This window comes from Phacochoerus africanus, chromosome 3 (assembly GCF_016906955.1).
Source record: "Phacochoerus africanus isolate WHEZ1 chromosome 3, ROS_Pafr_v1, whole genome shotgun sequence".
Lineage (NCBI taxonomy): Eukaryota > Metazoa > Chordata > Mammalia > Artiodactyla > Suidae > Phacochoerus > Phacochoerus africanus.
In genome coordinates this window covers 67109292-67134547 of record NC_062546.1, presented here as the reverse complement: position 1 = coordinate 67134547, position 25256 = coordinate 67109292, and the positions used below count along the sequence as shown (strand labels likewise).

General features: G+C 40.3%; 1 protein-coding gene across 3 annotated transcripts in view; it reads left to right on the top strand.

The window, feature by feature from the left end:
• Positions 1–25256, top strand: part of LYPD6 (LY6/PLAUR domain containing 6) — a 120124-nt gene that overhangs the window by 1849 nt on the left and 93019 nt on the right. For 2 of the 3 annotated variants that reach the window (XM_047771959.1, XM_047771962.1), the window contains exon 2: positions 21739–21818. The exons of the other annotated variant lie outside the window; for it this stretch is intronic. The gene's annotated coding sequence lies outside the window, so the exon portion shown is untranslated. The remainder of the gene's footprint in view (positions 1–21738; positions 21819–25256) is intronic. 3 annotated transcript variants of the gene reach the window in all.

Genomic DNA, 25256 nt, shown 5'->3' with positions numbered 1-25256 from the left:
GTGGGTTCAGGATCCGGCATTGTCGTGAGCTGTGGTGTAGGTCGCAGAGGAGGCTTGGATCCTGTGTTGCTGTGGCTCTGGCGTAGGCCGGCAGCTACAGCTCTGATTAGACCCCTAGCCTGGGAACCTCCCATATGCCACAGGAGTGGCCCTAGAAAAGGTAAAAAAAAAAAGACAAAAAAAATATCAGAATGCTTCCAAACCAAAAAAGGTTGATACCGTTCCTACATCTACATTTTGAAGTTGTTGACAGTCTTTTTAAGATGAGTGTTTACAACACAGAATGCATAAATGAGGCTGTTTATCGCAAATAATGCCAAGTTTAAAAAAAAAACAAACCATACTTCACATCATATTATACAGTTTACATGGCACATTGAGATCTACTATTAAAATATCTGTAAGGAAGTCATATTTTATCACCCCCGTTTTACAGGTGGAACAACTGATGCTTTCAGAAATTGAGTGACCTTTCCAAGGTGAATAGCAGAGTTCAAGTTTTTTGCTTTTATTTTTTCCCCACAAATTCTCCCCTTGCTGGCTCCCTCCTTCCCTTCTTACCTTCATGCTGGGCTTCTTTCTTTCCTAGTCTCATTTCTGTACCTCTTTTTACTATTCAGCACATAGCTTTGGGACCATTATGTAATGTTCCTAAAAGACTTGGGTTTTTGCTAAGTACCACTTATAAGGCATGGGCTGGTAAAGATTTAAGGAGAAAGCTAATAATGGTTTTCAAGGGACTGTCCTTTTCAAATAGGTATATTATTTTTATTAATGAGTTGTTAAATATGCAGGTAATCAAAACCCTGAAGAATGATGTCCTTGTGATAGTGCTTCAGGATTATCAAATGACTAATTGTGGCAGAGGCGTTTGAGAAATGTGTAAGTCTCCCACTCTGTAAGCAGAAACTCCTCATAAGTTCAATAAACAATTACAATGATCCCTGATAAATGATTATTTCATTAGTGTCATTCAAATTTTAAAAGAATTGACAAAACAGATTACTTAAATATAACCAGAGCCACTCTAGAAAAGAAATCCCACTTATCAAAAGTCTTGAAATCCTTATTAACTAGTTTACAAATGCAACAGAAGACACTGATTAAAGACAAATCATGTTTTTACTTGCATAGCTAGCAATACAGAGTTACAGATATCTGCCTACCTGATTCTTTATTGAAAACCCATAGTTTGTAAATCTTTTCTTAGGAACCTATGGCTCACAATATTTATTTGTGACATTGTACAATGTTTATTAAGATGAGTGGAATTAATTTTGTTTGCATTAATGAAGATAGGAATATTTGAAGGGTCAATTTATTAAATTAAGCCCAAAAGGGTGACAGATCCCAGGCACACTAAAAATGAGATAGCCAAAAAAGAGTGCGGAAAAATCCTTGCAGTGGATTCCCAAAACAATAATAAAAGACTCTTACATCCTGTGAAATGAGAATCGTGGAAGTACTTGGCTTACATCGCGTCAAACATATACTCACAGATAAAAAGAGCACACAGTTTAAATAAATTCTTTGCTTCTGCTTTTGCTGAGTAATATTCCTACATCCAGGCTTTCTCAAACAATAAACACACTGGAGGTAATAGACCAAGAGATGGCAAGTGCTCAGGATATTCCAGAACTAATCAACAGACGAGATACTAAATCACCACAATGGCCATCACCCAAGTGTGTTGAACCTTAGTGTGTAAGGGACAGCTCTCCGGGATATTTTCTGGTGCCCTCAGGGGGGCTCCTGTCAGGGGAAGAGTTTTGGGGAGATTAAGCCAGATCCGTGTCTTTATGGACAATTAGGAGATCTGTATTAAAACTGAACACAGATTACGGTAATACCACTTATTTTGAAGAGAAGGGGGATAATGTATTACATTACATTAGAGTTTAAGGAGCAAATATATTTGTGGCTAAATGTGTTGCAGAATATGTTTTATTTTTAAACTTTCAAAAAGCCTGACTGGATTTCAAGTCCTAGTCCCCTCCCTATTCAAAACTTTGTTGTTTGGCCAAGAAACAAGAAAAAAAAAGGAGTGGAGATAAATACGCATTTCTCTGAGCAGACAAATAGGCTCTTCCAGATACTAGTCAGGATGGTTTTATTTAAACTTTCATGTTTTATTTATTTATTTATTTATTTTTGCTTTTTTAGGGCCACATTCATGGCATATTGAGGTTCCCAGGCTAGGGGTCGAATCGGAGCTTTAGCTGCTGGCCTACGCCATGGCCACAGCAACACCAGATCTGAGCTGAGTCTGCTACCTACACCACAGCTCATGGCAATGCCGGATCCCAGGATCCCTGACCCACTGAGCGAGGCCAGGGATTGAATCTGCAACCTCGTGGTTACTAGTCAGATTCGTTTCCGCTGAGCCACAATAGGAACTCCCTATTTAAACTTTTACAAATGTTTATGGATAGTATATGGTTCTTATGGGTAAGTGAAAACCACACTGATTCAGTTGAACCATAGGAATAACCTAAAAGGCAACTTAAATGGGAGGAGAAGTAATAGAAGGTTAAAGTCAAAATGGAAGATTGAAGATAAGTGTACTTGGGAAAAGCAACCTTGAGCACATTTACAGGAGATGGTTTTAAATTCTATTCCCACCAGCAATCAATGTGGCTGGATAACATTCTCTCAGGTCTCTTTAAAAAAGGTTTGTCCACTAAATTAAAGTCAATATTGAGAAAGGAGAAGGCTATAAAATTCTATATTAATATGATGCCATTAAAATATATAGTTGAGTAAGTTTATATAAATTCTTTCTACTTATCTGTTCATCTATCTATATAGAAAGAAAGGCACCAATATATTAATAGTGACTATCTTGATATTATGGGATTGCAAGTATTTTTGTTGTCTTCTTTTACTTCAGTACTTTCCAAATTTTCTTCAATGAACATATATTGTTCTTATTTTTAAAAGTGTTATGAAAATAAGGTATGGGAGTTTCTGTGGTAGTGCAGCAGAAACAAATCCAACTAGTATCCATGAGGATGCGGGTTCAATCCCTGGCCTCGTTTAGTGGGTTGGGGATCCAGCATTGACATGAGCTGTGGTGTAGGTCATGAGTGTGATTTGGATTTCACGTTGCTGTGGCTGTGGTATACGCCAGCAGCTGCAGCTCCAGTTTGGCCCCTAGCCTGGAAACTTCCATATGCTGCAGGTGTGGCCCTAAAACACAAACAACCAACCAAAAAAAAAAACAGAAAAAGAAAATAGAGTGTTATAAACTCAAATTTCATATAGTCTTACTATAAGGAAGGCGCATTTGATTATCATTTCATGTCTTCTACAAATCCGTAGTTGAAAAATTTGCCTGTTCTTATCCCTTAATTCCCTGTATATAAAAAGCAGCATGTTTACGGAGTTCTTGCTGTGGCACAGGGGGTTATGAATCTGACTTGCAGTTACTCAAGTCACTGTGGAGGTATGGGTTTGATCCTCAACCTGGTGTAGTGGGTTAAAAATGGTCACTGCAACTACAGCGTAAGTTGAAGCTTTGGCTTGGATTCAATCCCTGGCCTGGGAACTTCCATATGCCCAACTTCCATATCCCAGAGGTGTGGCCATAAAATTTAAAAAAAAAAAAAAAAAGGGCAGCATGTTTAAAAAACTTTTTTAAACATTTGGTACTAGGAAAAAGTATGGCTAAAGAGGAACACCTGTGCTTTCCTTAGGTAGTGAGGATTGGGAGATCCAAAGGCATCCCATTTTGCCATAACAATCAGGATATGAAGAACCAAGTTAATGGAAGCTGGTATCTCTTGTCCAGAGATAAAGCTTCCAGGATCTTATAAAAGATGTACCCAGTTCCCAGAATCACGGCCCTCAGAGAAGCCCCAAGTATGATATCCCCATCAGGTAATTTTCCTTTTCTCTCAGTCTGCCAATTAGGGGTCATAGTTATAATTGGTAACTAGGTACCATAACAAGTAACCTACTTGACAGTTTAACCCTCATGAGGTTGCTACAAAGGATGAGCTAGACAGAAAAAGTTACAGATAGAGTGAACTTGGATTCTTTTTCATGAAAATAAAAAACTAGAACTAAAGCACATCTGTTGATATTTGAAAGCAAGGAAATTTGGACAGAAAGTAATAAGCTCAAAGACTAGGAGTTCCTGTTATGGCTCATTGGTTAACGAATCCGACTAGGAACCTTGAGGTTGTGGGTTTGGTCCCTGCCCTTGCTCAGTTGGTTAAGGATCCGGTGTTGCCATGAGCTGTGGTGTAGTTTGCAGATGCGGCTCAGATCCTGTGTTGCTGTGGCTGTGGCGTAGGCCGGCGGCTACAGCTCCGGTTCGACCCCTAGCCTGGGAACCTCCATAAGCGGTGAGAGCAGCCCTAGAAAAGGTAGAAAGACAAAAAAAAAAAAAAGCTAATTCCCCTCTCTCCTGTCCTGCATTCCACCTAATTATCCTTATTCTCTCTTTTGCTAAGAGAGGATGCAGGCTAAAATTCAAAGTCGGTTCCAAAAAAAAATTTAGGTGTATGCATGAATGATTACTACTTACCGGATTGTAAGTGAAACAGAAGTATTGGGTGTGAAATCTTCATCTTCTTATAGATCTTTTAGAAGCCATAGATGTAAGAATTCTTAAAGCCGAGACTGTCCTCTTATCTCTGACATTTTTTTTTTTTTTGAAATCATGATCGTTACTTGAATTATCAAACATGTATCTCTAAGCATTGTAAATGCTTAATAACAACACGATTAATATATTTGAGTGGTAGAATTTGAGGTGAGCATTTTATTTTATTTTTTTATGGCCACACCCACGGCATATGGAAGTTCCCGGGCCAGGGATTAAATCCAAGCTGTAGTTTCCACCTACGCCAAAGCTGCAGCAACTCCGGATCTAACTCACTCTGTGGGGCCAGGGATCGAACCCTGGCTTCTGCATCAGTCTGAGTCGCTGAAGTTGGATTCTTAACTCACTTCACTACAGCAGGAACTCCCTGGGTGAACATGTTCAAAAATATGCTTTATATTTTGATGCCCTAAAAGGTAGGATAGATAAAGATTACATTATTCTCATCCCATTCCCCCTGCCCTTCTCAGTACCAAATAGTATATAGAGTAGCGAATGTACACATTTGTTTCCATCAAGACATCTAGAAATACTATTTTCTTTATGCCATTAAAGCAATTTATATAATATATACACTTACTTGAACTTACAACAATAGAGTTTATTACTTTACTTTATATGGCTTTTCATCTGCAGGATTCTACCTGCTTATGAGAGATTATGTTAATTTTCTGTTGGCAGAGAGGCAGTACAGAGCAATGTTAGAGGCTGGGATCTCCTGTGTTGTAATTCTGGCCCCACCAGTCTTGGCTGACTGTATGACCTTGGGCAAGTTATTTGGTTTCCTTCAGTTTAACTGGTTACCATTATCTAGCTAACTGATCTTTAGCAAGTTAGGCATCCAGTATCTGGACTTCATTTGCTTCAACTATAAAATCAAGGGGATGGAATTCCCATCATGGCTCAGTGGAAATGAATCTGACTAGCATCCATGAGGACGCTGGCTCTATCCCTGGCCTTGCTCAGTGGGTTAAAGATCCATTGTTGCCATGAACTGTGGTGTAAGTCGCAGATATGGCTTGGATCCCACCTTGCTGTGGCCGTGGCGTAGGCAGGTGGCTACAGCTCTGATTCGACCCCTAGCCTGCGAACCTCCATGTGCCTCGGGTATGGCCCTAAAAAGACAAAAAAAAAAAAAAAAAGGGAATTTAAAATCAAGGGCTTGCACTAATTAAACTTTAAATTCCCAGCTGAGGAGGAACCAATATATATATTTTTGACATTTAAAACTACCCAATAATGCTGATCTAATAAAATGGTTTTGAGCATCTAAAAGTGTGGCATAATGTCGGTACTTAGAACAAAGTAAGTTAAGAAGACAGAGTTGTTGACTTCTAAGAGCATGAGATCTATAATAAAAAATTTAAAACATCTAGTATTTCTCCCTGAAATTTGTTCTTTTCTTGCTATGTAGATATTCACTGTTCTTTGACTTGATCATCCATGTGGAACACACTGGATTTCTCAGAGTTTTTTTATCTTGCAGATAAAATAGTTGACTTTCAAGTGTTCTAAAAATATTAACTCTTAAAAATACTGACTTTAATAGAAATAATATTCTGCATTTAGGTAGGGCCCTTCTGTACAAGATCAAAAGAAAGGTATTAGAAATGGATGGTTTTTCTTTTATGTATAACTTCATAGAATTCATTTAATTCATATTCCCAGTTACCCAACTGAATGAGTTCACAGAAACTTTTGTAGCAATTCTGACTTGTTCTTGGTCAGGTATGTCCTTGGTCAGGAGTGTCCTTCCATCCATTATTTCCCAATTGACAATTCTTTTTGATCTGTCAAGGCATAGTTCAGATGCAGTCTTCCCAAAGAAGGCTTTTCTCCTGATTCCCCCATCAGTGTAAATTTTACTTATACCTATATTTTGTACAGACGTATTTTTTTCACATTCTAGCTTATTATTTACATCATGTCTTTTTTCTCTTGACTGCTAGCATGGGCATATTTTTTTTTGCACAGAGTAAGCCTTCAATGAAAAAGTTGAATAGACTTGTGCTTTCACAGGAAAAAAGCTGTAAAGATTGGCAGGGTAGTGGTGGCAGGGGTGGGGGATGGGATCACAGAAGACTGGTGTAGATGGAAGGGATAGGTTTTGGAGCTTATGACTACTGCCTCTAATCTTAGTCTCTGAATGTCCACAAAGAAAGTGCAAGCTGTAACTGTTCTCCTCAGAGACACTTCCCTGCTTTTATTTCCCAGGAATACTTTCTAGATATTGAGAGTCTTTACAGAACAGATGCTAAAGCCATCAATTTCTATGACCCAGGACTTGGACAAGTTAGATATGCCATCTTCACAACTGGAAATAAAAGCTGGCTGATTTATGCTTTCATACTAAGCTGTTCTGTACTTTTTTTTTTTAAGTGTATGGATAATTTCTGTTAAACAAAAAACAAAGGAAAATTTCAAGGAAGAAAATATGCGTTTCTTTTCTCATCATCCCAATTTAATTATTCATATGTAATTTTTACTACCTTAATGGCATTCTTTTTCTCTAGGTTACATGGTAGCTACCTAGCTATATGTATATAGCATATTTTTATGCTAATAGAATAAAATAGAAGACCATATATCAGATTTGCTTTATATAGGTAAAGAGCCCTTCTTTGCTCTTAACCTTTCATGAGTTTTCAACACGTAGTTAGGGTTGACACTTTTTAAATAGAGATCTAGACGAGGTTAGATCTGTTTAACCTCTAGTAGCCAGTGTTCTTATTTCTGTTCCATTGTCATAGATTGGAATCACAGCCAGCTAAAATGTTGTTTTAAGGACCACTAGGTGAGATGTGGCTGGATCAGCATCAACTCCACCCAATTCTGAGAAACAACTCAGGGTTTATATTTTACCATTGCCAACATTGTTATTCTTTGGTATAGCTAAACCAGGCAAGTTAAAGTCAACAGGATGCAAAAGATATTTTTCCTATCAAAGCTGTTCAGAAGCTCAGCTTTCTAAATGAAGGGAATGAAGGCAATATGTATCATATAATAGAATAGACAGCTTTTTTTGCGAGGGAAGCCTGCAGCATGTGGAAGTTCCCAGGGATCAAACCCCACCAGGCCACTACAGTGACAACACCAGATCCTTAATCCACTGCACCACAAAGGAACTCCCAATAGTAGCATTTTAAAGAGAGGTACAGTTTGTAATGGTACTTTCCACTCTCTGTGCTTGGGAACTATGTAGGCGAGACCTTTGCTAGGCCAAGTGATTTCAAGAAATATTGAATGCTGAGCAACTAGAGACCTTGCAGGCAAGCGGGTAAACTCATTTCTTACAGATTCTGGGCAGTTTTGACATTGCAGGAGGGTTTCAGATCTTTCCCAGAACAGCGTACCAAGTAAAGTTGACCATGGAAAATGAAAAGAAGAAAAAGGGTGCGGAAAAGACAGAGCTATGGAGTTCCCTTCATGGCTTAGCAGTTAAGGAACTCAATTAGTATACATGAGGACTTGGGTTAGATCCCTGGCCTCGCTCGCTCAGTGGATTAAGGATTCGGCGTTGCCTTGAGCTGTGGTGTAGGTCCCAGACATGGCTCAGACCCTGCATTGGTGTGCCTGTCATGTAGGCAGCTGTAGCTTGGATTTGACCCCTAGCCTGGGAACCTCCATATGCCGCAGGTGCAGTCCTAAAAAGACAAAAAAGACAAAAAAAAAAAACAGGGAAAATGAGCTAGAGAACTTACAAAAAGGAAAGGATCACCTATTTTATAAGTCACTGAAGAAAACTTTCCTGTCCTATCTGATTCTGATCTTATCTGGGGAAGCCATAAAATAAATACATTTGAGGAGAGCCACAAAGCTCTCTCTGCCTTAAGTTACCTGTGTGTTTCCTCCATTAGGGCCACTCTGGTGCCAAGTCTTTGTCTCAACTAAAAGATCACTGTTAAAGGCTTCCCTGAGGGGAAGCACATGCTAGCCAATGAATAAAGCCATACTGGTTAACAGCTGCATATTGGTCAAGAAGCCAAGTAAAAGTGGAGGGAATCTAAGATTCCAAAGGATTTGACACAGAGAGACAGAAGAGGCAACGATTTTCTGGAAAAGGGTGGGTGGAAATGAAAGATGTTAGGATCTTTGCTTATTTCCCACTTTTAATCTAAATTCTCACCAGACTGAATTATCAACCACCAATTAATTATGGGATTTTGGCCAAGCTAGTTAACTTCTTTGAACATCTTGTTCCTCGTCATTTATAAAATGACTACACGATCAGCACTTCTAGAGCAGGATCTGCAGGAAGAGACACTGGTTCCTTGGGATGTTGAGGGAAAAAAAGTACAATGGTCAAAAATACTTGGGAAACAATGGGTCAAATGCTTTTCAATTGCAGAATTTATCAGAACTTTTAGTAACTGAGTGATCACTTTAAATATCTGAAAAGAGGTGTACTCTTCAGTGAATCCCAAATCTTGTTGACAGTGGAACCCATTGTGAAGGTGCATCTTTTGAGTCATTGTTCTGTGCAACTACAAATATGGGACTAGCTGTTGTCTGAGGTTCTTCTGGGTTTTAAACTCTGTGAATCTTTGATTAGATGGTTCATCTCTCTTCCTGTTTCTTTTCTAACTAGCTCCTTGCCTCTTATCCAGAAGTGTTTTTGTGTTGTATAAACCTTTTGAGCAAAAATGTATTCTGCTAGAAAATCACCACATCTACTTTAAGAGCACACTGAGATAGTGCAGTCCTGCTAGCTATGCACTTTTCCCTTAGCTTTTATGTCTTAGACTGCGTAAAGCCATAGGCAATCAAAACACCCATAATGAATTCCCTGTATACACGCACACACACCTTAACAAAAATATTAAACATTAATAGAAAGGGGCTAATATTTCAGAAGAAACAATTTATAGAGGACCAGATTGTATTCTGACAGAGGCATTTGTTTTCCTTCCTTCTTCCCTTCCTTCTTTTTGTGTTTTTAGGGCCTCACCCGCAGCACATGGAAGTTCCCAGGCTAGGGGTCTAATAGGAGCTGTAGTCGCTGGAGTTGCTATGCCACAGCCACAACAACTAGGAATCCGAACTGTGTCTGTGACCTATACCACAGCTCACAGCAATGCTGGATCCTTAACCCACTGAGCAAGGCCAGGGGTTGAACCCATGTCCTCATGGAACTCCAGACAGAGGCATTTCTGAGCAAAGCACTGCAATTAATCACAGCACTGTATAACATAAAGATGAAAAGATGAATACTGAATGTATACAAAACATGCACTATTCTTCACTTCATCTTCAGGATTACAGAAGATCTTCATCACTCCTCACTCCGCCAACACCAATCTTGGATTTTCTGTTTGGCTCTTGCCAGATTCACCCTTTGCTGGGTGAGGAGCTGATAACAGTCTTAGAAGGGTCTGGGTTGTGTCTCCTCCTGCTGAAATAGCTCCCCTCTCAGAAGTCGTTGGGGGTGGGGTGAAACAGGACATAATCTCTAGGTTAGAAAGAAAGAATAAGGATTCACACTGGCTAATTTTCCACAGTGTCATCATTGCATTTTGTGGATTCTCTGCAATTAGAATAATCTAAATCTCTACCGGTAACCTACAAGTAATCTGTAGCAGACAATTTACAGTGGGCTGTGACTTTAGCTTTCTTTATATGTTTTAAAAGAAATTATCACATAGCATAAAATACAAAAGACAAAAGATGATCATGATTTCCCTTTTACAATTAAATTTTCCTGTTGCACTATTTCTAAAGTTTGGTTGTCTATCTCCACCCTTATTTAAAATTTATAAGGATCTTTGTCCAATGTTCTGTCATTTGAATTCAAGCTTATCTCTGATGAAACATCAGTGTTCCTATTTAGTTTTTCTTGTCTTGTTAAAAAAGTTGGAATTAGTTGTACACATATATTTTTAAACTCTAAACTGAATTTTGAAATTTGGTGAACAATTTGTAACTATTTTTTTCCCAAGTGACAAAAGATGTATTATGATGTTGGCTTGATTCAGAGGACTCATGTTTTCCTCACTTCTTTGTGTTGTCTCAGTGAGGAGTCCAAGCTGCACTGTGCCCAGGTTTTTGTTTTTCTGTTGGGTTTTTTTTTTTTTTTTTGGTCTTTTTGTCTTTTTAGGGCCGCACTCATGGCATATGGATGTTCCCAGGCCAAGTGTTGAATTGGAGCTGTAGCTGCCAGCCCACGCACGCCACAGCCACAGCAATGCCAGATCCGTGTGGAGTCTGCTACCTACACCACACCTCGTGGCAACGCCGGATCCTTAGCCCACTGAGCAAGGCCAGGGATTGAACCCCCATCCTCATGGTTACTAGTCGGATTTGTTTCCACTGCACCACAACGGGAACTCCTGTGCCCAGGTTTTTGAATTCAGCTTTTCCGATTTCAGAGGCCACCTTTCTCTTCCCTTAAACGTGTGTGGTGCTTTAGTTCACTGCTCATGGAGAGCCCTGGCACAGACCAGATGCTCAGTAGGTATTTGATGAGCAGAGACTCTCCCTACTCCATCAGCGTTTGCTGAGTAAATGAACAGGTTAGTTAACAAGCAGTGCTTCCTGTAATTATCACCACTGTCATACCAGTAATGTAACCATTACCTACCATACAAGGCTTTTTTTTCTTAACAATTTAAAGTAAAATTTTTATAACCCACCGACATGATGCTAATTAAGAGTTTAATGTTCATTTTCCTGTTTCGAAAGATACACAGATAAAAGAATTCCACTTAGAGGGTTTTGTACAGATTTCACAAAACAGAACAGATGTATCCATACAGCTGGTTCTGTACTGCAGCAGCTCAGTGAAATTCAGAGAAGACCTAGACTTCTCACATAGGAACGAGATGCTTTCTATTGGACTGAACTTCAGTGCCTTGAAACCACTGGGTAGGGTTCGTTTGGCACGTTACAGCATTCCCCTGTGGAATGCTCAATCATTTTAGGGATGCTGAATTTCCATAAAGCTTTCAGCATAAACTTCAAGTCATCTTATGTGAAAGAGAATCTAGTTTGCATTTGGTCTTTACTTGATTGCTGATATTTTATAGGCTGTGCTCTGGAGGTGCAGAAAGATTGAGTCTTCCCAGCCATTTTTCAGACTTCTTGACTAGCAGGTTTCCTTTGTTAAATATGAGTTATTTGAAAAATGAAACAGACTCACAAATATAGAAAACAAACTAGTAGTTGCTGGTGGGGAGAGGGGAAGGGGGAAGGGAAAGACAGTGAATTAAGAGGTACAAACTATTATGTATAAAATAAATAAGCCTCAAGGTTATATGGTTCAACATAGGGAAATGGCCAATATTTTATAATAATTATAAATGTAGTATAACTTTTAAAATTGTGAATCATGGAACTCCTGCACTGATGCAGTGGGTTAAGAATCTGACTGTGGTGGCTTGGGTCCCCAGCCCGGCTCAATGGGTTAAAAGGATTCGGCATTGCCACAGCTGTAGTGTAGGTTGCAGCTGCAGCTTGGATTCAGTCCCTGGCCTGGGAACTTCCATACGCCAAGAGTGCAGCCATCCGATAAAAACAGTAAAAATATAAAAAATAAAATAAAATTTCGAGTCATTGTGTTGTTACCTGTAACATATAATATTGTACATTAACTATATCTCAAAAAAAGACGTGTTTGGGAGCTAAATATACTGGGTATATACCCTTCTCTTTTCAAACAGGAGGGGAAAAGTCTCCTTTATGGCATTCCTCCAATATCCATAATTCCCTAACAATTTGCCTAGGTCATTATCAACATCATCACTTGGCAAAGTGGAATCGAGTTTTTAAAAGCACCTGTTCATTTTAATAATAAACTTAATGACAAAAGAACTCAAATGGCTTGTTTGGGGGTTGGCATTGAAATTGCTTTTAGTTGCTATAATTTACCCAACAAATGACAGTAGTAGGGTTTCCTTTCCCATCTTTTTTTGGACAGGTGTTTGTGTCATTTTTTTGGCAGCACTTGAGAAGCTGTCCCTTATTGGTGATTTTGAGAGTTGTTCATACTTGAATAGATTATGAGTTTAATTTAGATAGCTTTGAAATCTTTAAAAAATAGTTAAGTCTTTTAATATTGCATCAACACATCTATATTTAACATGTCCAAAAATGTGAATGACAGAATATTTTACACTTGCCAGTGCAAACATGGCAATAATTAGGCACCAAGTGCTCCTTTTCTGGGCCCTACCCAAAGATATAAAAAGGAAGGATAAGACATGGCAACTGTCCTCATAGAAATTGGAATGGCTTCTCTCTCTCTCTTTAAATATTTGAGAACCAACTCATGCCAACCACAATTCAAGGTGGAAACAAAACAGTGAATGAAATAAGCAAAAGTCTCTGGGGATAAAGTAGTAAATAAGACTCACAAAATCCCTGCCCTCATAAACTTACATTCTAGAGGAGTGGAGGCAGAAGATAAGGACATAAATGAGAAAATATGCAGTATGCCAGGTGGTGATAAGTGCTATGGAGAAACTGAAGTGGAGGAGAGGTAGAGGAAATGTTAGAGGTGGGTGGGAGGTAGTTAGTAACTTTAAATGTGGTCACTGGAGACCCCACTCTGAGGGTGTCATATGAGCACCTGGATCAGGTAAGGGAGAGAGCCTTGGGGACCTCTGTAATAAGAGCCTTCCAGACAGAAATGCAGAGGTGCTGCATTGGCATCATGAAATCACTTGCTTTTAAAACAGCAAGGAGACCAGTGGTGAGAGCAGTGTAAGCCAGAGGGAGAGTAGTAAAAGCTCAAAGAGATAGGGAGCAGACAGAGCCTTAGAGGTTATCTCAGATATGTTTCTTCCCTCCCTCTCTTTCTCTTTCTTTCTTTCAACTAAGTTGGGGAGCCATTAGAAGAATTTGCACCAAGGAATGACCTAATGTATGATTTAAAATATCTCTGGCTATGGTAAGAATAAATGATAGGAGGGAGGCTGAAGGAGGCTGTTGCAGGAATCCAGATGATACTGGCTTAGATGGATGTGGTTACAGTGGAGGTGGTAAAAAGGGGCATTCTTTGTCTGTTTGGAAAGAGCGGCAGAGATAGGATTTACTGAACGGTAGGATGTGGGGCATGAGTGAGAAAGCAGAGTTCAGGATGGTTCCAAAATATGGGACTCGAATAACTGAAAGGGTGGGGTTGTCATGTACTGAGCTGGGGAAGCTGAGGAGGACCACGTTTGGAAGAGGATTCGATCAGCTTGGGACACCTTACATTGGAGATGTCTGTTAGGCTTCCACATGGAGATGGGGAGTCAGTGGTTGGGGATATGACTAAGGGTTCGAGGGAACAATCTGGGCTGAAGATAGAATTTGGGGAACTTCACTCTCTCTGTAAAAGCCATGAAACAGGAGCAGATCCATAGTGTGAGGAGAGCAGATTTGTCTGTGAGAGCAGAGTGAGGACCATTAAGTGGCAGCTGTAGGTCTTTTCTTTTTTGCTACAGCTGTCAAGAGAACTTAGGAATGTGTGGGCTGGAAGAGATGGAGCAACTTTATGGAAAGTGTGAGAATGTGTTGCAGATGGATAATATTTGAGGGGTAGAAATGATGAGGGGAGAGCATTTGGCTAAAAGGTACCAGAATTAACACACCACAGCCCCTTAGCAGGAAAGCAGTGAGGGAAAACATATCAAGATCACCATAGAATTTCCTTGCTCTTGGGAGAGGTGGGATTTCTGGTCTCTTTCCCAGGATCAAGATATGCAAATGATAGAGTCTTGAGTCCCATAAAATCTTGAGTGTTTCCCGACTCTTTAGCAACAGCTTCTCTCCCTTCTCCCCACTGCTGGTGCTGCTTTATTTTTTGTAGTAACTTGAAACTGATGTTTGGGGAATTTTAAGTACATGTGTTATCAAAACAGATGTTTCACAGACTTTTATAGACTATTGGGAGGTCAGCTCATCTTTCAGAAAGCAGCCTGGAATTTGCATTTAGTTGGCCTCATAATTTTATGTTCTCCAGAGTCACAGCATGGAAAATTTTAAATTTATTGGCAACTTTCTCTTGTTCTTGGATTTTAGAGAGAGCAATTTTAGTAAAAGTGAAAAAAAAATTGTGTTACCTAGAGGCAAATTATTGAACAACTTTACTTGCCTGATAATAAAATGCTTACATGTGGCAAGTAATATGTGGGGTCATATTTTATAAAGGAAACAAAAACCTCTGCCTTCCTTTTTGATGCAGAGTGGTAATTAAAACAAAAATGAATTTCAAAAAAGAATGCAGTGCATGCCAACTTCAGAACGAATAGAATTTTGCCTCTTGTTCCCTTCTCCCTCACCTTCTTAGTAGAATCAGGATGAGGATCAAATCTCATTTTTATGCTGGGTAAAAGTTTTTCATGGAGTGGGGAAAGCTGAGGACAGTGGCAGAACCCCCTGAGGTTGTAAGTTCTATGTTTCTGTGTTCATTTAGCTAAAGAATACCTTTAAAATAATGTGATGTTAGTGGTTTGGCACAGATAGGTGTAACATTTCCAGGCCCCACTTTTTTCCCTGAGTTTCAGGGAGGTACAGAACACAGCTCCAGCAGGCAGTGACAGTTTATGAAGCCCCCAGGTGTTGGATGGAGAGCAGCAATCAGGGGTCCACTGGACCCTCAGGTATTCCAGAAGAGGGTTCCAGTCTCCTGTGGTGACAGAAATATTCTGTGTCTGCCCTGGCCAATGTGTACGCATTAGCCACATGTGGCTCCTGAGTTATTGAAATGTGGCTGGTACAGCTGAGTATCTGAAATTTATTTAATTTTAATTTACTTAAATTCAAGTGGCTACATGTGGCCAGTGTCTGCTGAATTAGACAGCATAGCCAAGCTGACAGCTCATCTTGGGCTTCTTGGAGCATGCAGGAGGCAGATGCCCATTCCTGGTGAGTGTCCACAAGCAGATATTTCCCATCCAGATACAGCCCCCAGGGTCTCTTCTTCTTGTCTTCGTCTCTGTCCCCTTCCCCTTCCACTTCCTCTTCCTCTTCCCCTTTCCCTTCCCCTTCTTCCTCTTCCCCTTCCTCTTCTTCCTCCTTTTCTTCCGCCACACCCATGGAATATGGAAATTCCCAGGCAAGGGATTGAATCTGAGCCACAGCTGTGTGACCTGCAGCATACATCACACCTGTGGCAACACCAGATCCTTTTAACCCCATTGGGCTGGCTGGGGATTGAACCTGTGCCTCTGCAGTGACCAGAGCCACTGCAGTTGGATTCTTAACCCACTGCACCTCAGTGGGAACTCTCCCATGGTTACTTCTTATGCCTGGAGATAGGACAGCACTTTGTGAAATACCTCCTCCCTGTCCTTCATGGGAGTGGGGAGAAGGAAAATAAAAAGGCAGAGTCATGTTACGTGGGATGAGGTTATTGTTATGGTCTTAAAGACCTTCAATATTGAACACTATGATATTAAAAATAGCCTAGGAGTTCCCATTGTGCCTCGAGGGTTATGAACCTGACTAGTATCCATGAGGATGCTGGTTCAATCCCTGGCCTTATTCAGTGGGTTAAAGATCTGGCATTGTGATGAGCTGCGGTGTAGATCACAGACATGACTTGGATCCTGCATCGCTGTGGCTGTGGCATAGGCCTGCAGCTGCAGCTCTGATTTGACGCCTAGCCTGGGAACTTCCAAATGCTGCAGGTGCGGCCCTAAACAGAAATAGATTGTTTAAATCATTGAATATTTTATAACTGATTAGGCCAGAGAATTGTCCTGGGGAGTAGATTTTAAAAGTAAAATGTGAGATAATCATTTCACTAGTGTTTTGAAAGTAGGGATTCTGTGAGGGACTCGCTTTCTTTCCCTGCAGAGGGTTTCTTGCTTTATAAGGGGTGCTCTTAAGGTTTTTGCTCATTTTTTAAGCTGAAGAGTGGATTATAGAAGGCCTGCTAGGTGCTTTCACATAAATACCAAGGGTGTGTGTATTGCCCTGGGTGGGGTGGGGATTATTAAGGAGAGAGATACATAGCACAGGATGTGAGATGACTAAGGGCTGCTCTAAGGCAGGAGGGAGGGTTGAGGGTGTGACCAGAACCATGGTGTGACCAGGATCCAGCCTCAGGATCCTCTTTTGGGATGCTGGCATTATGAAGTGTGCCGCATTGAAATTATACTCCAGGGTCCTGGTGGGTGGCAGATCGAGAGAGAGAAAGAAGGACTCTTGCCTCTCAACAATCAGTTTTCACCTCAGAAGTTTTCCACACACGGGCAGTCTTACCACTGCAATGATGCGCTGTCCCCATTGAATTTGAGGATAAAGGTTTTTAAAAACATTTGTTGATTGATATTTCTGTTGTCATTCTGCCACTCTCCCTCATAAAACTAAATGGAGCCTTTGTGTCAGGGCCTATGTTTCACTTGCTATCCAAGTAAGGAGAGGAAAAATGGGTAAGCAGACCAAGAAAACTAACAATAAAACAGGCTGTGAGATGGATGCTGAATGGGCGGTCAGACAGCGAAGGCACATCCCCTGCACTTGTCCTCAAAGACATCATGGGCCTTCAAGTAGAAGAGGTACTGCACTTACCCTCTGGGGCTCGGAAGGCAAAGCTTGTGCTTCTTTCACATGCGGTGGATGGTTTCTGAAGGCCCTTGTGTGCAGAGCCATCTGGTGAGGGAAAGGGATTTAGGAGGGGAGGTGTGAGCAAAAGGTGGAGATATGACAGTGGGAAGACCCATTCCATTTGGTAGAAGGGGAAGCTTCAGGAATAGAAGGGGCTGCCAGGAGAGGATTATCTCCCTTAGCTGGAGGTGTCCCCACAGAGACTTTCCAGACACTGGGTGGGAAAGAGGGGCCTTGAGAGCAATTCAGCAGATTACCCACACCCCAGGACAAGTCCTCTCCCTGCCTCCTTTTATAAATAAAGCTTTATCAGAACCCAACCATGCCATTTTGTTGAAGTGTGCAAGGCTGCTTTCCCGCTGTAAGGGGGTAGTTGTGACCAGACCACATGACCCACACAGCCTAATTTACTGTTTGCCCCAGAGTAGAAGAATTTTGAGGGCCCTAAAGAGGATTGGATGCAGTGATATGTAAGATCCTTTGTAATTCTCCAAATGTAAGGGCTTTGGACAGGAACAAGTTTGTGGGAAGTGCAGAGAAGGGCTCCTGTGAGAGATGGACCTTGAAGGAAATTCTTGCTGGCCCTGGCAGAGAAGGCTATTCCACCTGACCAATTGGGCACCTCAAGGAGAAGAAGTCAGTGGACCTGGGATGCTGTGAACAAACTTGTTCCAACGTCCGTCCATTCAGTAGTTTGTTCATTCAGTCATTCTTTATGCCTGTAGCACATTGTCGGGCAGGGTAGACAATAATCTAAACCATTTCTCTGCCTGCTCTTGGTAATATAAGCACAAAGTCTTGCATGAGCTCTGGGCATTTTGATAAGAACTCTCCTGGTTTGGAAGAGCTCATTAAGTTCAATGTTTATAGGAGTTCCCACAGTGGTGCAGTGGGTTAAGAATCCAATAGTAGCAGTTGGGGTCACTGTAGAGTGTGAGTTCAGCCCCAGTCTAGTGCAATGGGTTAAAGGACCCAGCATTGCCACAGTTGTGGTGTAGGTCGCAGCTGTAGATCTGATTCAGTCCCTGGCCCAGGAACTTCCATATGCCCCGAATGCAGCCATAAAAAAAACATTCAGTGTTTATTTTTTATTTTGTTTGCTTTTTATGGCTTCACTTGTAGCATATGGAAGTTCCTAGGCTAGGGGCTGAATCAGAGCTGCAGCTGCCAGGCTACACCACAGCCACAACAACACCAGATCCAAGCCACCTCTGCAACCTGCATCACAGCTCACGGCAGTGCTGGATCCCTGATGCACTGAGTCAATCCAGGGGTTGAACCCACATCCTCATGGATACTAGTCAGGTTGGTAACCCACTGAGCCACAACTGGAACTCCCAAAAGTTCAGTATTTATAATTGAGTTTTATGGAGTTATTTTATTTTAAGTATAATAGCCTCACCTAGACTCAACTTAGAATTTATTCACATGTTTGGCTTAACTGTAGAATATAAGAAATGGTTGTTCAAAAATGCAAGCCTCACTGTATTTGGCAGGAGATGTGGCTTTCAGTATTAAGAATAGGATGCACATTACTATTCATGCCTTTTTAATTGATTAGCCTTTAAGGCTGCTGAAAGCCTTTAAAAGTTGTTTTGTCAACATTAGACCAGCTGCTGTGTAATTATGGTAGCTCTTCTTGCAGTTAAATTCTTTTAATAACGTGTTCAATCTGCCGATGCCAAAGTGCTTTGAACCTGTGATATATACTAGAGAGAGCTTTTGTTTTTACTTACAGATGGTTGGTGCCATTTCCTGGGTAACTCTGTAGAATTTTCACAGAAATTTTAAAGATGAATGACTTCAAATGGGAGGCAAATGAATTTGAACATCAGGTTACTCCTCCCTCTATAAAAATTTTTCATATGTGACTTGAATTTTGAACTTGACTCAAAACAACCTAAATATGCTCATTAAAAAAAAAAAAAATCTGTTCCTTGAAAACCTTTAAAAATCTCTTTTCACTGACTCTCCAGGTTGTAAATCAAAACTTTTTGGCACCAGATGATGGTATAAGCAATGAGACTTGTGATAAAGATCGTTGCTTTATGAGGAACCAGGCATGGTGGTTCTGCTCTCCATGCAGGGGACTGAAGCTTTGCTCAGAAAACCAGATGTGACTTTAGCAGTGTGTTTTGCTATTTTTAAAAGGAGTTCTATCCTGAGGTCTGCCATGGGAAGGTATAACTTAGATAGGGACGGGTGTTCAGAAAGATGCAAACAGAAGATCCAGTGCTTCTTTCTTCCTGGTCCGCTGTTCTCCCCAGACACTTTGAATCCTATTTCTATGGACAGGTTGTAGTGGTGCGTAGTACAGGTAAGAGGTGGAGGTGGTGATGTTGGTGGTTTTGGGGGTGGCTCCTGATAGCTCAGGCCATCTAGATAACTTCTTCCTTATGCCATTCATTCTAAGAGAGAAAGGCAAAGCCACTTCAAACAGAGGCACAGAGAAATTCCTTGATGGCTCAGCGGGGTGAGGATTCAGCATTGTCACTGCTATGGTGCATTTATTTATGGTGTGGCCATAAATAAATAAGAAAAACAGAGACATAGAGCATCAGCACCTGGAGGGACAAGAGGCTAGAGGGAGCCACAGCTGGCTCTCTCTGGTCCCTTTGTCCCATGTATATTAAGGAATGCATCTATGTTGCTGGAAAATCATGAAGTAAGTCTTTCGATCACCTGTGGTGACCTTTTCTCTCCGCTTTGTGGCATAAGGGGGTTGGCAGAGAAATTGACCCTTTACTGTATGAAAAAGCCAGACTGTTTCAAATTTGATTAGATGTTCAGAAATTTTAATAATCTGCAAAATCTGGAGAAGCAGCTCACCTGGAAAGTACTGGCTTATGTAATGATAGTGCCACTGAAAATTGTCACTTGTGCTCACTCACTCAGGAATTGAAGATTTGTTTTCCTTGGGAGCTCATGAACCCTAAGAATTGACCAATTTGGGAGGTTTGAGGACCCATGGACAGTTGAATAGAGTATTTGTGTGTTATGAAGTAGCCATTGAGACACTGTTCTGAAGAGAACTAGAATTTGTGTAATTAAAAGTTGCTTAAGTTAATTCTGTTTTTTCCTGTGGGATAAAACTCATTCCTGGTAAATGGCTTCATTTGCTCAAAGTTATAATGAATGTGGATTCAGAGTATTTTTAATATTTCAGGCTGGTAAAATAGTCTACCCAGCCATGACCAAGAAAACTAGCATGAGTCTTGTGTTCTGTCTCTAAATGTCAAAACTTGTTAATATCAAAATGCATTTTTTGGTGATAACATCTTTTGCTAAGGTACATAGTTTACATTGATATGATAGGTATTAAATCCACCTTCAAGTGTTAAATTTTTTTTTTTTGGCTTTTGTCTTTTTAGGGCCTCACCTGTGGCATATGGAGGTTCCCAGGCTAGGGGTCTAATTGGAGCAGTTGATGCTGGCTGCAACGCCAGATCTGAGCTGTGTCTGTGACCTATAACACAGCTCATGGCAATGCCGGATCCTTAACCCACTGAGTGAGGCCAGGGATCAAACCTGAAACCTCATGGTTCCTAGTCGGACTCATGTCTGCTGCGCCAAGATGGGAACTCAAGTGTCAATTCTAATCGTTTACATAAGACCTGATATCCTAATCATTCTTGTCACATTTTATATGCTTTCACCTGTAATGCTTGTCGCATTATTTTATATGCTTTCTCAAAGTCTTGCATAGTTTTAGAAAATTATAAACTTTGGAAATTTCTTTTTTTAATTTAATTTAATTTTTAATATGATTTTTATTTTTCCCATTATAGTTGATTTACAGTGGAAATTTCTCTGAGGGCTGCAAAATTGTTTTCGTTATTCTTCCACAGTAGTCTCACATTATCTTTCGATTGCATTGAATCAGGGAAGGAGATGTTGCCTTTAATTTCTGGTGCTAAGACTTGATAGACATAAACCTACATGCATATATATGTACATTTCTACACACATATGAGTGATCAGTTCCCAAAAAATCCAAAGATCAGCGAGGCAAAGGACTTGTGCCCGCTCAGATGGTGGGAATTGTGGATGTCTTTGCTTCTCAAACTACTCATCCAACTAAAGCTCCTATTATATTCAGAGGTACTCAGGTTTAACATCTTTTGTTATTTGTATCAAGCATTTAGATGCTTGTTTAAAAGCAGCAAAAACCTAATTTAGGAACATTTATTTTTCAGGCATTATTTCCTGCCTGGAGTGGAATGGATCTTTTTCTTACCCCTAACTTATTCTCTTTGGACTCACCTTTGGACTCTGGGTTTGTGTGCTTAGCTAGGAGGATGTTTTTGTGGTATTGGACTGTGCTGCCCCACCCTTGCATGAATAAATGGAGAAAAATTGAAGGAAGAGTCAGATAGTGAGACTGATGGAAGACCAGGGCTACAGCTGGGCCTCACCAGCAGGGACCTAAATGTATCCAGTACTCTCTCCCCATCTCTTGATTTCTCTCACCTTGTTGGTTTCACTCATTCTTACTGCAGCCCAGGTGCAGAGAAGGTGACCTCTAAAGCTCCTGAGATGTACACATCTCATAGTTTATGCCACCTCATGGGACTGACTCATGTTCTCTCTGTTCCCAGAATCAATAGTCCTGAAGAAGAGAGCCTATTGCCCCAGCCTGGGACAGATGTCAACTTGGACCAGTCAGCTCTGGCTGCGGGTAGGACCACACTGTACTTAGTGGTGGTGGCTTTCTTGTGTATCAGTAAAAGGAGAATCAATATGAACTGGAGAAGCTTGAAAACCATGAGGTGGTTTCCTTTCCCATATGTGGGCACATCACCTTTTTCTTACCAACCGTGACTAGTGGCATCTTCCAGATGCTTTCTTTTACCTGTCACTTCTGCATTGCATGCCACTGCTTTTCATGCTTTGGTGAAGAACCTGGGACAAGACATAGTGTAGACAGAAGGCAAGTTCCTGGGTCAGTGATTTAGAGCAGGTCTCTTCTGTTCTTTTCCCATGAGCCTCAGTGATGCTCCTCTTCCTTGTTGAAATGTAGACAGACGTGGCAGCTCGGGAGAAGGCAAATAAAAAGGTCAAATGATGAAGCTCTCAGTCTGCTTTTGGCCCAGGAGATAATGCCCTTTTCTAAAGGCTAAATGTTTTCTTAGAATGAATAGATCAGTCATGAGTCCAAAATTTCATGACTACCTTAGGAGTTATTCTTTATGTATGTGTATAATTGTTGGCAAAAATGTACTTCTGGTTTTGTCTTATTTCTTAATTTGTTTTCATTATCCAGATTCATTTGCACATACTTTTTAGACTAAGAAAGTTTTCCAAATCCATTTAACTCTTCGAAAAATTACTGGGATTCTCTGTGTGTTCACTTAAATGGGAGTCATTCTTTTTTTCCCCCAAGTTAATGGTGCTAACTCACTTATGTTCTGCTTCTGACAGCCCTTCAGCAGCAATGCGTCCCCAAAGGAGCTGCGGTTGATTTCTAAATCTTTTGTTTTCAGCTGCTGCCTAGTTATCCCACCCTGATTGGCATTTAACCATTGAATTAGATTTTTCTCTGACTAAAGAGAGCTTTATGAGCTTTAACTTCAAGTGCCTCTATCACAGTCTGATGTTTGCATTATAATTGACACTGAGTAAGCACTTTATGCTGGAAAAGGCATTGTCTCCTAGAATTGAGGGAGAATTTAGACACAGTTACCTGACACCCTTTTTCAGGGTTCAGCTAAGTGTGCTTCGGGGTGGCTCTGTGGGTGATTAATAACAATCACCCATCTCATGTTAACATGCTTACTTTATTTCTATTGTCAGTGGTGGTCATATTCCCTGAGAGCTATTCTCGGGGCTTGTTGACTACTGTGGCCATAAATATAGCCCTGAAGGGTAAAGCTTGGCAGTTTCAGTACAGATGTCAAAAATAAATGTCCCACTGTTTTAGTATTATAATTTATAATCCTACTGCATAAAATGTAAAGTGATAGTTTAATTTCCACTCTTTTTGATATGATGGCAGAATAAATAGAATTAAAAATTTAATCAGATAAATTTTGCTGACTGTATTGTGTACATTGTTCATTCTTTGCCCCTTAAGTCATAGAATATTTTATGTTTCAAAAACAGCACCACCTTTGGAATCCTTATCTTTAATTATTGATAGTAAATAAACAAAAATTGTTCTCTGCACCTCTAAATGGATTTTGAGGAAAGGAAAATATCTTTGCCTTAAAGAGACCAAAGAGTGCACTTGATGTTTCTTCTTCTTTTTCTGTTAACATATTCATTCATTCAGCCAATAGATATCAGTTATGTATCTGCTTGTTCTACCTCTGGAAACTTAAAACTAGGGAGATATAAACATAAAAAATTTCCAGTACAGAGTTATAGACACCATGATAGAAGGTGCAGTGGGACACAAAGGAGGAGTGGTTAGTTCTTATTCAGGGAAGGCTCAACTAGAAGATGACAGCTGAAGGGGGCCATCTGACCTAGGAAGAAAAAGAAAGAGGAAGGAAAAATGTGAACTAAACCTCAGGCTTAAGGCAGCATGGTCAATGGAAGGAGGTCATGTGTGTGAATAAGATTAAGATGAAGGGGATGTGTAGGTAGAAGAGGAACACAGAAAATGTAGAATAGAGGCCCAACCAGGGAGGTATTTATATATATAAAACACATGTATACATATATACACACATACACATGCGTACATGCATATACATGTATACACACGTGTATGAACATACACATGTGTATCCAATTACAGAATGTGGATTTTATTTTGTTTTTTAAATTAAATTTTATTTTATTTTATTTTATTTTATTTTATTTTATTTTATTTTTTGGCCATGCCAGCATAAATTCCATGGCCTGGGAATTGAACCTGCGCCACAGCAGTGACCTGAGCCACAGCAGTGACAATGACAGATCCTTAACCCACTGAACCACTAGGGAACTCTTGGATTTTATTTTAGATATTAATTTTTTCAGTCTTTTTATCTCTTCCTAAATTAAAAGGATTATGAATACTCTTGTGACTCTACCTGCAAAAATGTAAGAATCTTGTAGGATAGAGGAGAGGGGCAGATTCATAATTTGAAAAACCCACTGAGGATTATAGCTAAACCCAATAGAAGTCACTGAAGAATTTTAAGTGGGGGCTTATATTGTCTTTTAATATGAGTGAACTAATTAAATTACTATCTCAATTTACTATTCTTTAAATAAAAGACTTTAAAAATTAGTTATTTGCCTCCTCCATCTCTGGGCTCTCATGATCCCCATGTAATTTTTCCATGAGAAAACTCATTTGTTGCCCTGTTGTCACAAACACATTTTAAAAACTAATAGAAAAGGAGTATCGGGGGAAAGAATATAAAACTGAATTTGGAACAAAAGATGGAAGCTATTGTTTATAGTTTCCCATCTTTGATGTTCATAACCCAGGTCATTTCTAGGACCCCTTGTGGAGTGTCCAGGCCAAGTAGGAGAAGCAGTGGGAGAGAGTATGGAAGGCACAGTGCCTGGTGTGTAGTAGGCATGCAGTGGCTGTTAGTGCCCTTGTCTTCCCCTTTCAAGCTCTAGCCCCCTCCCCCCACCGCTTTGTTTTGGAAAATCAGGACCCATCAGAGTTTCTGTTAGTGGTTAATGTCTAGAGTGACTAGTTGAAACTGAGAAGAAAATAATGACTCAGATGTTTGATCATGTAAGTTAGAATGAGAAGGAAATTTAATGATTGTCTGATACCCCTAGCTTCTCACTTCACTGATAGGAAAACCAAGGTCCTGAGAGTTGGAGTGACTTATCCAAAGTCACAGAGCTAATAAATATGGAGAAAAGAGCCCTGGTCCTCTGACTTGACTCCAAATATCAGATCTTTCCAATCTCTCAGACACATTGATGTCGTTTCTATATGCTTTGCCTTTTTTGGTAAACAGAGTTGGCCCCTGTAAATGTTCTCCTGGGCATATCCGAAACATATCCTTCCATCAACTGCCCCCTCTTTTTCTTTCTGTTTTTTAGGCCATTTAGTGGCATCAGCATCTACCTGCTGCCTGAACCTGGTCATTTCAGCATCACTTTGGTTTCCTTCTTATATTCATTGGGTCACTTGGTCCTGTCGATTTCACTTTGGAAATAT